General features: G+C 40.7%; 1 protein-coding gene across 2 annotated transcripts in view; it reads right to left on the bottom strand.

Annotated features, from left to right (window-relative positions):
* Positions 1-14,256, bottom strand: part of pak5 (p21 protein (Cdc42/Rac)-activated kinase 5) — a 70,434-nt gene that overhangs the window by 46,916 nt on the left and 9,262 nt on the right. Inside the window, exon 2 of one of the 2 annotated variants that reach the window (XM_083898969.1) lies at positions 11,248-11,308. The exons of the other annotated variant lie outside the window; for it this stretch is intronic. The gene's annotated coding sequence lies outside the window, so the exon portion shown is untranslated. The remainder of the gene's footprint in view (positions 1-11,247; positions 11,309-14,256) is intronic. 2 annotated transcript variants of the gene reach the window in all.

Here is a 14,256-nt window from a genome sequence, read left to right on the forward strand (position 1 = left end):
AACAGGTAACATGATTTGATCAAACATCATTTGAAATTAATACTTTTTAAAGTGTTGCTGCCATTAATAATATAAATTAATAAGAAGTTTTTCTAAAAAAAAGTAATGTTTCATCAAAACAGAGCTGACTTCACTGTGCCCATTCCTGATTTTCAAATGAAAATGACAACAAATGTTGTTGTAGTTTTTGAGTATCGTTTGCACACTTGACATTCATAGCACATTCATGCAGATGCTAAAATTGCATCCTAGCTTTAGTTTGGTGGTTGCATATTTTTTTTCCTTCCTCCTCATCTCTGTTTTCATTCAGGCACAGAAGAGAGTTAGAAGAGAAGATCTATATCATCATTGCACACTGTCGGCTCTTTCATGAATAAACAAATAGCAGTGAACATCTGTTCAAACCCGGTATTATCATCAAACCTGAGAGATCCGATTAATCACATTTACAGTGAGTATGACTGCTCACACTGGGGTGGACATCACAGACTGACGTCCAGGTCATGTGTCACACATTGAGAACCTGACCTTTATTAATATTTCATACTTTCGTACAATATAAAAGGTTCTAATGTCAGACTGGGCAACATTGCGATTGACACAAAAGATGTAACTAATATAAAAATTAAGCGAGTATAATGAATTGGATCAAATGCATCTACTGGCTGCCTGCTATAATTATACAGCCTCTTATGAAGTTGTGCTTTTGATAGCCTCTGTGCTTTAATATTATGGGAAGAGAGAATGTGTTTGATGGTTAAAGGACATGTGCAGCAGACACACCCCTCTACAAGTGCGACTGGATATAAATACACATGCCACTCTTTCCTCCCTCCCTCCCTCCCTCCCTCTCTCTGTAAAAACCAAACACACATGCAGAGGAGGAGTGGAAGTGTGAGTGCTGTGGAGGTGCAGACTAAATGGAGAATGAGACAGCTAGAATTATGGCAGCTGGAGCTGATTTGGCTACGCTAAGTACCCCACACTTTAAAAAGCATCAATACAGCTCCCTCCACTTGGCGAGTGGGCGGCTAGGTCCTAACTGTCAAAGACAAATGCCTGTAAATGAGACGAATGATGAATTCTGCAAAGCTCAGGGTGATATTCTGTTATCGGCGTAAAGTTTGAGCAACGTCAAAAAAATTCCTGCTAAAGACGGGGCATCTGTGAGAGGGAGATATCCAAGTTCAAGTCTCTCGCTGATCTGTCACCATCGAGGGGGAAAGGATGAGCTTAAGCTGTTGTTGTCTCCACGTGTGGTAACACAATGGATGGATATAGCATGGAAAGGGCGACTGTGGGAGGCAGTGACAGATCAGCAGAGTTATCTAAATGAGATCTCCACAGTCCTGCGGACAGAAGAGTGTGTGTCACTGTCTGAGAAAGAGTGAGCACACGTGTGTTGCCATCCGAGCAGCTACATGTCTTGGATTTAAAAGCATATAAAAGCAACCGAGTGACCTAAAACTCCATCTGCAATACTGGCTCTTCTAGTGAATGGGTCTACCATACTTTTCTTTACTTCTGTCTTATGAAGGTCAAGGAAATAAACTAGTTAGAAAGGGAATACTCCAGATTTTGCTGACTCACTAGTGTTCTATTTTCATTTTCTGCTACATATCATGGTCTAGGTCTTTTGCTGGGCCCTTAATAGATTAGACCAGACACCCACCCCTTTGCCTTGTCTCCTTCTGAGGTGTTCCACAGGGATAGACTATATCCTTCCATGGTTCTGGGTCTGCTTCTCGTTAGCAAAGCCTCAAATGTAACCACATACCTCACCATCTCCTTTCACTGTGAGGAAGCTGCACTGTGTAAACACCGGGGGTTGAAAACCCTCTGTCAATCATCATCAATTCTGGCTTATTGTTTTTTTTTTTTTTACAGAACTGCACAGGAATCTTGATTGTGAGGTGATAATGAATGTATGGCAGGATTTACAGCTGCTTATTTGCAAAGGATCAGATAATGCATGCGTTAATAATAATAATAATGCTGCTCCAGCTGTTGACCATATTAACTGAAATATCTTCCCTACCCTTGTTTTTATAGTAGGAAGCTCACAGTACATGACGATGCAGAATTCCAACACATTCCAACACATTCATTCAAAAGCACACAGCACAACAGAGCACAAAACAGCAATCTGTTATGAAAACCAATCTAAAGCATTAAAGAAAGCATTAAAGAAAGCATTAAAGACGTTTTATAAAAATCTGCTTGTTCCCAGTCCCTGTTCCCTGACACCAACTGTAAAACCTGCTGGTTGTAACAAACAACAATACATAGGAAGTTCACAACACTCTCTGCATCTGCAAACAAACAATATTCATGTTCTTTATCTGCACAACAGAACACACAGATAAAGAAAGAATGAAGAACTATGAATCTCAGCCTCGCTATCAAACACGTGAACAGAAGACACTGACATATGGTGTTAGTTTCATTGCAACGGGACAAACATCTGCATGCAGACGTCGTCCGTCCACATCCTCCCTGAAGAGACAAACGTCCCTCTTTTCAAAACTGAGAGCAGTCCTTTTATAGATTTGCCATTTCAATGTCACAGTCCAACATAAAGAGAGTGACTGGCAACGCTGGAGGCTACTCTGACTATTTGTTTATTAGCATCTGGATAAGTGCGTGTGTGTGCTTGTGTGATATAAATTGAAGAATTTATATCAGACTTGTGAAATGATTCTCTCATAAAACCAAGAAGCAAAAATAACTGAAATTAGTTTTTTTTTATCAGGATAGCCTTTTTGGTTATATCCCTCAACGATAACCACTAGCTAGAAATAGCTAAGTAGCTAGCTAGAAGTAGCTAGCTATCTAGCTAGATATCTATTTACTTGCAGTGCCAAAGTATCTAGGTGTTTTCTTCAAGGACAAAACAAGAGAACCTGAAAACACTCACACCAGCAGAATGACTTAAAATTCCAGTCATTTGACTGAAAGTGCTGGGATTAAGTACTTAATTGACTAAACTCACCCAGTACTTGGATTTGATGATTTGAAGGTCAAGATGTCTGGGGGAGTGAACCTGTTTACAGACCTGTTTGTGTCTGCAGTAAATCTGTTTGCAGACACGGCAAACACATTGATTTAGAGGTTAAGGTCATGTACGATACAGCCGTTGTTTTAAAAGCAATGGCACATTGAAATTGTGATTACTAAAAAGGAATATTGACAAAACTCTGACACAGTCATTTATGTAGCAGTCTTTAACAAAGCATAATAACAAATGTTGCACATTTGTCATATTAAAACACATTCTGTTGAGGGATAATTATTGCTTATGTTGGTATGTGCACATTAATTATAAGAAATGTCTTTTATGATTTGTTAATTGTAACAAAACAATACTTACAACAATAAAAAGCCAGTGCCTTCAGTGTCTGACCATTAAAAAACAATGTTCTTCCTGCTGGTGGTTTTTCTCAGCTAAAAGCACTCTGTTCTTTGAAAGCCTCCTCCTTTCCACCCCATTATCTACACAAGGATGTTAAACTCTCAGCTTAATCGTTTATTATTGATAGCTCGGCAAGAAGCTTCTCCCCCTGTTGGTGTGGGGAACGCATTAAAAGACATGTGTTGGATTGGATTTGTGGACCCAGTCACAGCCATGTTTATGTGTGCAACATTATTGGTAAGGATGAGTTTTCTCCAGGCTAGAAATTGCTGGGTCAAGGTGTGGTTGACCCAGTCCATTTCCTGATGTGATTGTGTGGAGAGAAGAGTGAAGCTACTCTACGGATGTGCAGGAGATAAGAAGGATGAGATCAAAACAAGGCTTTCTTTTAAATGTCTTTGTGATACCCATTCTCTGCACATTTTCATGTGGAGTGGAAAAGCCAAAAACCTTAAGAGTTATCATTCTGCAAGTTGGAAAATGAAGAGGATTATTTACAGTGTAATGCATATCTTTTTTACTCAGTTTATTTATGTTTTTTTCAGTTATTTACAGTATTTTATTGTTCTTTACAGTGTAATTTATTTTTTCTACTAAGTGTATATAGTTTTTTTAAAGCTATTTACAGTATGTTATTGTTCTTTACATTTATATTTTCACATACTTTTTAATTCCAAGGTTTTTACATGTCATTTCATTCATTAAGAGAAAAAAATAAATATTTTGGACTCATACATTTTTCGTTGGTGTCAGATTATTTATTACATAATGTTTGGAAGGGCCCCCTGGGAATTTTATCTTAGGGCCCCTACAGACTCTAGAATCGCCTCTGTGTGTGGAGTAGCTGTTTCAAATGTGCTAGTAAAAAGCCATGCAGTGTGTATGCATTTTGTGCCGTTGCTGCACAAATTGGGTTGGTGTGTTGGCATTTAAATCATATATCGCTTGATTACCCCCTAGTGCCCCCAAATTAGAAGGGTTCTGACGTAGACTAAATGCATGTACATTTAACTTAACCAGTAGCATAACCTGTAAATGTACAAACTATTTTAGCAAATGACACAAAGTTCCTTGGAAATTAGGCAAATTGGACATTCTAAATTGACCCTATATGGGCGTGAGTGTGAATGTCTGTTTGTCTCTAATTGTCCCTGTAGATTAGCGACCCTTTCACCTTCAGCTGGAGGATAAAGCGGTAGAAGATGAGTAAATCTCGAAGTTACAATGCAGGAGCAGATAAACAAAATTCTATCTTTAAATTCTTCAATGCTTTTACTGTGCCATTCACGCTACTCCTTCATGGGAAAATCAAAAACTTTGATCTAAAAATAGCTGACTGAACAGTAAGCTGCCTCTGTAGATTCAACAGCCTCGTCACATGCAGCGTGTCTGTCTAATTGCACCCTACGAAACAGCAGTACAGGATATATCTTTGTGCGTCCCTCTGGTATATCAGGGGTCATGCCTCTGTAAAAGCCGTGGCAAGGCCTGCTGTTTATGAGCTGGATTACGTGGCGTCTGACAGCGTATCAATCCTTTACATTTCAGCCAAGGACGCCGCGCAAAATGTCAGCGTTGACAGATGATGCAGCCTGGGATTTTCACCGTAATGTCAGACAGGACAATCCAGTTTACACCACTGCTTTGAGCCCAAGTCTACTCCGAATTTTAATCCTCAGAAAGCCACAAACATGCAGCAGAGAGGCAACGGGCTGACCCACATTTTGTGGACAAGACAGGAGAAGATGACGAAACAGGAGGAACAATGAGAAGATAATGTTGTGACAATGACCGGATACATGTGCAGTACCTTACTTATTAACTATTTGTTGAGAAAGGTTATTCACCATCTATAATTGATAGCTCGGCAAGAAGCCTTTCCTCCTGTTGGTGTGGGGGAAAGCATAAAAGACATTTTCAACATTATACTTTTCAGTCAGAAGGACCATCTGCAAATAAATCTCTATCTGCTCCACAAGCTTGAAACCATAGAAACATTAACAAACGTGCCAAGGTTGCTGCTCACACACAAATTTTATAAATTAAATGCTTCCATGCTCTCTAAATCAAAGTTAATGTTGCTTAATTGTATTGCTGGTTAATTGTACTGGGGGGAAAACAACACACACTGACAATGCAGGGCATTATCTCAACAACACAGTCCAGTGCGACTCACAGCTCCACCATTATCCCGCACATGGGAGAGGAGAGATAAGTCTTCCCTACAAAGAGAGGAGTAATACTTATAAAACATTGATCAGGCCACCACTTCACTCTGTGAGCCAATCATGTGCTGCCATTTTACACTTTATCTCCACCTCTGTACTTCCATTCACTCTGTATGGTTTACATCCCACTGTCTCTCCTTCCACCCGGGCTTGTCTTTATCTGTGGACGGTAAATGGAAGCTTATACCTGTTGACCTAGTTTACCAGGCGCTGACTGGCCAGGACTGAACAGAGGAAGTTGCTTCTCTCCTACTGAGAGCTCAGTGATGCAAAGAGACGCGTGGTTCATCATTGGACTAAAGTGACAAACAGGATGGAGCAGAGCACAATATTATTCCCTGACAAAGCAAATGCATATTCTCCCATCGAGGCAAGAATAAACTACAAATGAGAGAGCACAAAATTCAGAAAGTGCCCATAATGTTTCTATGTTAGTCAGACAAAAACAGAAGAAAATGACTGGGATAAGACTTCCATCTGCCACTTTAAGTTGCATTCTGTTTTCAAAGTCCCACATATCTGTCAGATCTAACAGTCCAAAAACTGTGACAGCAAGTGAATTTTATTTATCTAGCCCAACATCACAAACACAATTTCCCTTAAAGAGCTTTAACGTCTTTATAGCAAGTGATGCACTCTGTCCTTAGACCCTCACATCAAGTTAGGAAAAACTCAACTCAAAAAAACCTCAGGAGTTCAGCAGACTGAACAAAAAATGTATCGTGATAATAGTTATATCACTATAAGTAGTAAGGAGAATATGTGGACACAAGGCTGTGGCTTGTCAGATGTAGGTTCTGCCTAAGAACAGAGAAACTTTAGTCACATTTAAGTTATCAAATCGCATTTTAGATGAAGTAGGTGGGAAAAGCTGTATAATAAACTGTAGTATACTTCTTCGTAAGTATAAGATCATTGCTGCATGAGGTGAATTTATGTAAAGGGGAGTACTGCAAGGATGATATTTAATGGCATGAAGGTTTTCATTGACAAGAACAGAGCAATGATGTCATATTTTATACCACATGTAGCTGTGCTCAGGCAGTGACTCTTTAGCAATGCTCACCGTCTCCACACAGACTTTCACAGTGGAAGTAACTATCTTTCTGGAACTACGTCAAAATGGAGTTTACTAGCGTTTATGGGTGGAAATATTTATTGGTATATTTAGTTTGTTACAAACAATGTTCCCTGAGGCTCCATCTGTGGTCTGATATCAAAATGATATTGGTTTGTGTTAGACACCTCTCCAGGGCTGGCAGAGTGCAAACAGAGAGCAGGTCAGGCAATAAAAACAAAGAATTTACTCAAATAAAAAGCATCTCCAGTGATGGCCCCATATAAAGGCCGGGTGAAAGAACATGGGTAGATAAACTGCTGGTGCTTGTCATACTGTATATGCCAGTTCAACATGCTGTAATTATGTATTGTTCGATGTTGTCACTGTGTGTGTATTTAAGCATCCACTTTGAGACGTTGTCTTTAATTTGTGCTGTGTCACAATTAAAGGAAGTGTCTTCTCAGTGAAAAACAGGAGGGCTATTCATTTTTAACACTTACAGAAAGTGTTGACTTTGTATCAAAAGTGTTCACAAAAACATTTATTTATACTGTTTTTATGCAGGTCTGCCTCTAATATTAGTCTGCTATAAACCTTCTGTACTTGGGGTAAATGGAGGTCAGAGTCTATGATTATTCTTATCCTCTTTAGATGAAAAAAAAAAATATGGGCCACAACCCACTAAAAAATGTTTACATTTGCCAAATTTGGAGACATATGTACAGTTTAATCAGGCTAAGGTCATAGTCTGACTAAGACATCAGACAACTTGCAGAATCCATGAGCATACATGCGGAGGAGAAAACTGATTTATTGGCCGTGTTGAATCAGTTTACAGTTGACTTTTACATCACAGAAAAACGGTGAAATGGATCGTGCTGTGGTTCGGTATGTTTCTTACGTCCTGTACATGTTAATCGTGATGCAAACTAGATCAAGTAATGCGGTGGCTGTGTTGTCTGAAGAAAGACACCGCCAGTGTATCATTAACGCCAACAGTACTGCAGTTTATATGTCGTCTCCTTCTACTTCCAGGTCAAAGACAGAGGAGGAAATTTAGGTGCATGCGCAGAACGCCAAGTCTGACTCCAGTCCAACTAAGTGTATACATGCAGAAGTAATCGGATTATGAATCCAGATATGTTAGTCCAACCAAAACTAGCTTGATTTTAGTTGTGAGTTTACCTGACATTAAAGGCACTTTCACACCTACAGTTCGATTGCTTTGGTCTGCACCAGTCAGAAAAATGTTAATATGTAGCAAACAGACGTGGGTACGGTTTGCTTTCACATATGCATAGTTATAGACGAAGCCAATGCGAAGACCATTGGCACTGGAACCAGACTAACCCCCGATTTCCACCGAGAGCGTCACCGGAGAATGATCGCTGCCATTCTAATCAATGTGAGCATTTCCACCGGGCACACCGCAGCTTCTTGTGTGAATACGGCTGGCTCGCAAGGCTGCACTGCGTTGATGGCAGCACTGCACAGCCGTAACGTGCCCGGTGGGGATTGAAGCTGGCCTGAGAACGGCGTAAAACCGTGCTGCTGAGATTCCGAGGCGCTGGCGCGCCTGGTGGAAATCCAGGGTTATCCCATATCTCATACCCATAATGCATTAAACTAGACCGTTTCATCCCATTTGGTTTGGTTGCTTTCACAACAGAGGAACCGTACCAAGTTAGGGCGGATAAAGCGGTCCGAGACCACCCCGTCAGGCAGATCTCGGACCGGTTGATTTGGTGCTCACCAAAGGACCGAGATTACATTCACACCTACACAAACGAACCGAACCACAGCATTTGTGCTGTAGGTGTGAAAGCACCCTAAGATAATCAAATTATTGTCCTAGTCCAACTAAAATCACACTGTCACACTTTGTTATTCACATGCATATATATGGAAATAAAACGTGTGGTTTCTCAGTTATGGCCAAAAATGATCAATGTAAGATTAGGATTATTTATGATCATTCATTAGTAAAAGAAACAAATTGTTTTCATTTCAAATGTTTCCTGTTTACTTCAGTATTGAGGGCCTTAAACCTCTGAAGTTTTGGAAGCTCTACGATAGAGAGCAACCAAATCCATAAAAGTCACCACTGGTTTCATCGACACTGAGCTGGAACAAAACAACCCGACTGCTCTGTATTTCCCTCTTGACGAACGACAGAGATTTTGACATCTTCATCGCTGTGTAACATCATGCAGGACTGTGCTGTCTTTCAGTGATATGGTATGAGCAATCACAGACACATACAGTGAAAATGCCAAAAACAATGACTGCTTTGAAAGTATCAGCAAATCTGAAACAGTTTACAATAGTCACCCAATAAAAGCTGCAATTAACAACCAATTCAGGGCCAACAAAGTCCCAAAATGACCATGCAGCACTCGACATGAAACATGTGCATCAGTCTTCAGTCACTTTCATCATTGTTGACGTTTACTATTGCTGTATCTGTCACCACAGATCAATAAAATGGTGAAATGATCAACTCCTGGACTAAAACGGCCGATCACAATAAGCCATATTACAGAAAAAAACAAATACAGACTGCCACGACAAAGACAATGTGTTCAGTTGATCTACTGTGACATACTGAGCATTTAAGTCGATGCAGTTCAATATCAGAGTGGAACAAATCCTCTATCCCTCCATAGATGACGAGTACAGAGACAAACAGGCCCGTTTTATGGTTTACTTCAATGAAATGAAAGTTCAATAGCAGCTGAAACAAACATTTGTGGATTAACAAAATCTGTTCACCACCCAGCGAGTCTCTGGAGAACCAAACAAAGAGACTCTGTTTTGTGGCAGATAAAACAAATCGCAAACTGTGTGTGATTTTTGTTTGCGGAGACATCAAATCGGTGCAGTTATTAGAGGGTATAGCGCGGTAAAAATTTGACTATCATTTTATCTTGATCTTGATATTCTTGAAAAATGCTCTTTTTTTTTTTCCTCCACTAAGCAGCTAATGTGGGCAGCTACAGGCGGTGGTGGGACGGAGATGCTCTCATCATCAGATCTCAGCTGCACACCACTTGAGTCTCAGCCACAGACTCATAACAGTCCACACGACTTCATGCACTGATGCTCACTGATAACGTTGTCGGATTAGGGCCAAAGTGTGCATGTGTGTGTATTCAGACGCTAAATTCCATGGAAAAGTCACAGATAAACACACCCCAAAATAGCCTTTTTAAAAGACAAGTTTTACAAATCAAAAGAGGGTAACTAAAACTTAAAGTATCACAATAAAATATTTTGTTAAACTGGATGTCCTATCTTAAAGGTGCTGCAGTATAAAATGAATAAAAGCTTTTTCTGTATTTCCCTTGTCGCTTTGGCTCTTACTTATCATCTGCAGGGGGAAGTAGCAGCAGATAATGGTGTCAGGGCCTCTTACAATCCGATGTGCTCCCTTGTACAAAAGCACAATAGTAATGTTGTCAAGCAGATGATCAACTTTTGATCAAACTTTTGTCATTTTGACAAAAATCCACGGTCATCGCTCTGAGAAAAGGGGAGGCCATCTTTTGTGTGTCCATCTTTGAAAGTGTGTCGACCAAAAATGACCATGAATTTTGCTAACGCTTCGTCCGCAGCCATCACCGAATGTGTTTTCATTAAATGGAACTTGGGGTGAAATTGTTTGGTAAAAACAAATGGAAACAATTTGGATCATAAAGATGTTCAACCACTTAACAGAGCTGCTATTTGTAAGACCACGACAGCTCATAGCTCAGATTCTTATTGCTCAGGAAGCACACACACACACACACACACACACACGCACACGCACACGCACACGCACACGCACACGCACACGCACACGCACACGCACACGCACGCACACACACACACACACACACACTTCACGGGGGTTGACTGGAGCTAGCTGAGAAAGCAACCATTACCTTGTCTGCTTGTAAACCATGAGAGCCAGAGCAATCATCACCCTTAAACACATCGTTTCCTATTACTCAGTGCACACACAGACACACACAGACACACACACACACACACACACACACACACACACACACACACACACACACACACACACACACACACACACACACACACACACACACACACACACACACACACACACACACACACACACACACACACGCACACACACGTACACATATACACACATATACACACATATACACACATACACACATATACACACATCGCATGGTCCATTTCTGCAGATGGATAAACAGAAAGAGGGAAAAGCACAGTGGAACTGCCGTCTGAGGAAATGAAAACTCTTAGCTGGAAGGATAATAGAATGACAGGGGGGAAAAAAACCCAAAGCCAAATAATTCATAATGCATTGTAGCATGCTGCATAACTGCACAATCAGGTAAACTGCCCTTTTTTTTTCCTGGAGCGATACAAAAGTGACAACGCAGCTGCTGCTTAGAGAGCTGATGGAGGTGAAGGACCTACTTTCTGCTGCTGGTTGAAAGAGCCATGCTATTTCTGACTTAATAACAGAAGCATATGACAAGTGTGTTGCTCCATACCGTACAAGAGGAGTGAGGTATCAAACTGAAGTGTTGCATCACCATTTCATTTCTTCTGTAGCTGTAAAACAAATAAATATGTGCAGTGCATTTAGATTTCAGCAGCAGTGTGCAGCTTCCTCCGCCTCCTCTTCTTCTTCCTGCATCTCATGGAAGACTTTCAGGGAGGTTTATTTTTCTATTTCTCTTAAACACACAGGGGGTTAAAAGAAACTCGTGCCTGACTTAATTAGAGCTGCTCTGGCAGTGCTGTGAATCCTGCACAACCAGAAGTCTGCCAGAGCTTTATTTTATGCAAAAACACAGCAAACCCCCATGGTGAACATACAGCTAACAAGCCTATATGCTGCCCATTAAACCTTCCTTTAGACAAATAGACATGTACATTTAAACCAACTATGAATCAGCATCAGTCTAAAAGTATTAGAGTGGGAAACCTCGCTCGGAAATGCTTCTACACAGCTCATCTTATAGTTGTGTATTGTGGTGGTAAATTGTGCAGAGTTGGGCAGTAATTACATAATAAATATAGCATTAAATGTTATATCGGTTTTACAAGTGCTGCACTAATGGAGATGTAAATCAATAATAATAATAAGCAGATGAGCGGTGGCCTGCAGCTGCTTCACAGTGTGAGCATGCCACATGTGTCAGAGTGGATAGCTGGGTTGTTTCTTGTATATATATATTTTAAATCTCTGCCTCCATCTTTTGTTGACATTTCCTGCAGTTTCATGCCCAGGCATCAAAGAGAGCACAGCTGTGTCACTGGATGAATGCTTTAATCTATTCAGCCAGTGCATCTGTGTGTTCTGTCTTACACGTCATCAGCTGCCCGCATGCCCGCCTTGTGTGTATATGTATTTGCCTCTGAGTGTGTGTGTGTTTGTTCCAGGTATTACTCGTGTTGTGGAGACCTAAATCTGTTTACATTATTATGAGGACTTGTCTTCTTTATGGGACTTCTTTAAGTCCCCAAAACATAACTGATTACATTTTAAGGTGAAGACATGTTGGTTAAGGGTTAGGCCAGTAGTAGTTATGATGATAATTAATAAATGTGTGTGTGTGTACTTGTATTAGTTATCTTGTCGGGCATAAACATAAACACTGGCCTTGTCAGGACCAGTAGTCCTCATGGAGACCAAAACCTAGTCTTAATGAGGTGGAACTCAATTTCTGAGGAAGTTTAAGGGTTATGATTTGACTTGTGGTTAGGTTAAGACATTAACTGGTTATGTGTTAATATGTGTGTGTGTGTGTGTGTGTGTGTGTGTGTGTGTGTGTGTGTGTGTGTGTGTGTGTGTGTGTGTGTGTGTGTGTGTGTGTGTGTGTGTGTGTGTGTGTGTGTGTGTGTGTGTGTGTGTGTCGGCAGTGAGGGTTATGTGAGAATTCATATGAGTGCATATACATTCAGTCATGCACACATACAGTATGCATGAGTCTGGGTAAATACTGTATGTACACTCACACGTCTGCCTTGTGCAGCACTCAAGACTAAAAAATGAAACACACACACACAGAAGGCGACGCAATATCGTGTTGAAGGAAAGTCACATCACAGACACTAATCTGTGTCACGGTAGATTTTGCAAAGCTACATTTAGAGCCATATGACTGGTTCACACAGACAGCAGATGAGAAACAACAGGCATACTCGTTGAAGATAAGGGAGGGAGGAGAGCTGGTGAGGAGAGGAGTGGAGCTCTGCAGGAGATTCCCCACAAGCCACAACATCCTCCGCCCTGAACAACACCATTAACACTGTTACAACACAGGTGGTTACAGTGGCAACACCACTGCTAGAAGCCTGACTGCAAGACTCACTCTGGGGACTGAATGGCGTCCATTCCTATGGCTCAAATGAATCCTGGTCATGCATTCTGGGTATTTAGCTCAACAACAAGACACTGGATGTCTTCCCTTCATGCTGACTGAATAGATTTCACTCAAAAGGTCAGAGTCATTTGCTTATCAAATGAAGAACGCAGTTGTTTAGTTTTAGCTCAGTGTCTTGAATCAGAACTTAATCAGACCTAAATCTCACCTCCACACAGCAATGACTGGAAGACAGGAAGTGGATTAAGTTGTCGATTTCTATACGTGTTGAAGCATCACATGCAAGAGTGCAGTTCGGAAGTGATAACACTTAACTGCAGTAGTGGTGTAGAATTACACTCGCAGTGTGTGAGGTGTGGAAAACTGCATTAATATCACTGTCCAGGTCATTCTTTTAGTTTTTAATTCATAATATTTACATAGCAACACGGGGACCATGCTTCAATCTGTCCATGTCTGTATATATAGACAGTAAAATACAGATAGTACTGTATTTTCAACCCTGTAACTGAAGTTTGGCCCATATGGTCACCACCTTTGCTGCCCGAAGCTCTCATCAGGAATCAAAAACAGACGTCAGAACAACCATATGGGACCGGGTTATAGCATGTCAGACTGTTATGTGAGATCCAGGCGGGTAAATACCCAAAGCACTGCAGAATTTCATTATTATGTCGTTTTGTCTCACATTTAATCAGTTTCATTATTTTCCGTCTTTTCGTTTGGATATTGCCCTTAGTTAAAATGTGAAATGTCTCCACATTAAAATAAAATCTAGTGTACTTATATTTGCCATTAGCTTTATATTGATAGAGAACCACATTTCTATTCAAGGTAATTACAAATCACAACGTTGGCTCAGATACACAGAGGTCAGGTTTGGTTCAGTGTCGCCTCGTCATGATTATCTCTCATATGGAGGGATCTGTGTCGCTGGTTAACAAATAAAAAAAAGGATGCTATGGTGTGAGCTATGTTGCGATAGCAGCCTGCATCTTCAAACTCTCCGTTTTTCTTTGAAGTCTCACCATGTGGGTGAGGGAGCTGGGGGTTGGTAATAAATCAGGCTGCGCCATAATGACTGTCCTTATTCATGTCTGCTTTGATGAAAATCCACCTGACTGATCTCAACTCACGGACCAAAACAGACAGAGCTTACTGACAAATGTC

This window comes from Microchirus variegatus, assembly GCF_963457635.1.
Source record: "Microchirus variegatus genome assembly, chromosome: 12".
Lineage (NCBI taxonomy): Eukaryota > Metazoa > Chordata > Actinopteri > Pleuronectiformes > Soleidae > Microchirus > Microchirus variegatus.